This window comes from Amia ocellicauda, chromosome 10, assembly GCF_036373705.1.
Source record: "Amia ocellicauda isolate fAmiCal2 chromosome 10, fAmiCal2.hap1, whole genome shotgun sequence".
Taxonomy (NCBI): Eukaryota; Metazoa; Chordata; class Actinopteri; order Amiiformes; family Amiidae; genus Amia; species Amia ocellicauda.
Genome location: NC_089859.1, coordinates 40544506 through 40546018, shown reverse-complemented (window position 1 = coordinate 40546018; position 1513 = coordinate 40544506). Strand labels below are relative to the sequence as shown.

The 1513-nt window shown below is 42.2% G+C and overlaps 1 non-coding gene across 1 annotated transcript; it reads right to left on the bottom strand.

Moving 5' to 3' along the window:
* Positions 1-1148: 1148 nt before the first annotated feature.
* LOC136762281 (U5 spliceosomal RNA) lies at positions 1149-1263 on the bottom strand. Its single transcript, XR_010820487.1, has one exon. It is a non-coding gene; the product is annotated as a U5 spliceosomal RNA (small nuclear RNA).
* Between the last annotated feature and the right edge of the window lie 250 nt (positions 1264-1513).

The following is a 1513-nucleotide window of genomic DNA, read 5'->3' as shown; positions in this document are numbered from 1 at the left end:
TCGTGTCTCTCCACTCTGCTCTGAAGTTTCGAGTCGTCTCTTCGTCATCATCAGCAATGCTGAATAAATCAAAATTGCGAAAGCAAGCAGTGGGAATCACGCTGTAAGAGTCTTTGTCGACCCCGCTTTCCCACTTCACCAACGCGTGCATCACCGCCATACTACCTTCACCTTCTCGTCCGTTTTTTCTGCGCCTTTTTCCCCCAACAAGTCACGGCACAAAAAACAGTCCCGCTCTGCATTCTGGTACTTGGCGTTCTTAATAACACCAACAGGGTGTAATCGCATAGACCACTCGAGTATAAAGTACTACATATCCCATCAGTTTCAGTTTTTTTTCATCTTCTGAAACTGCAATTTAGCACTTTCAACTGTTTCTTAGTGATTCCTAGAATTACTAACCGGTATTGTAGTCAATGTGTTTATAACCTTTTTTGTTTAACGATTTGTGTGTTATCCTATGGGATCCCATGGTCTTTGATTTGGTCACGGAAGTGATTTGTCTTTGATTTGTTGATCTAGAGTTGAATTTTAATTAGTTTTTCCCTTTTGTATAATTAGTGTAGTGCTACATTTAGTCTTTGTTTTTAAATAAATTTGACAATTTATATCTTTGGAATTGGTGTCTGCGTCCAATTATTACAGAAATTGAGTTCTACAAGACTCCAGGATTCGTGATAAGGTGATACTATGAATTCACTTCTTTAATTGAAATTTAAAAGTGTACCTTACGCTACATATATATATATATGTATGTATGTATGTCCAATTGCTTTGACAATACAAATGAATAGAATTGAGAGGGAGAGAGAGAGACAGACAGACAGACTGACAAACAGAAAAACAGACAGACATAGACACACACACACACACACACACACACAGAACCAGCCAGCCAGCCAGCTCAGCGATGACATCACGAGCCTCTCTCAGCTGACTGCTATGACATCACAGAGCACGTACATTCCGTTGCTTGCCGTCTGTCAACCACTCAGTCACTGCCAGCCAGACTGGCTGGCTGGCTGGATGGGGGGGCTGCTTGCTGCTGCTGCGTACCTTAGCAAGCTTATTTGCTTGACCGGCCTTCCTACTCCTCATGCCCACATGCCCACCTATGCCCGATCTGCTGTTCACCTGGATCACAGCTCCGCCCCAACAAGGCAGATCCTCCCAAAAATGGTACAAACTCACCCACGATCCCCTCCACGGAAAGCTTTAGCAAAAGGCAAAAGCGTTATACGTAATGAAGAGGAACCCGAGTCCAAGACGCATCCGACCAGCCATACATATTTGTGTGTATTAAAGATCACATTTTCTTACATTTAGTTTTTCTGTACTTTATTACATCTTATTGTGATTTATAAATGTATTGTTTCTTTTCCATATGTATGTATGTATGTATGTGTGTGTGTGTGTGCCTGTCTCTGTGTGAAAGTGAGTGTGTGTGTGTGTGTGTGTATGTCTGTCTGTGAAAGTGTGTGTGTTTGGGTGTGAGTGTCTGTCTGTCTGTCTG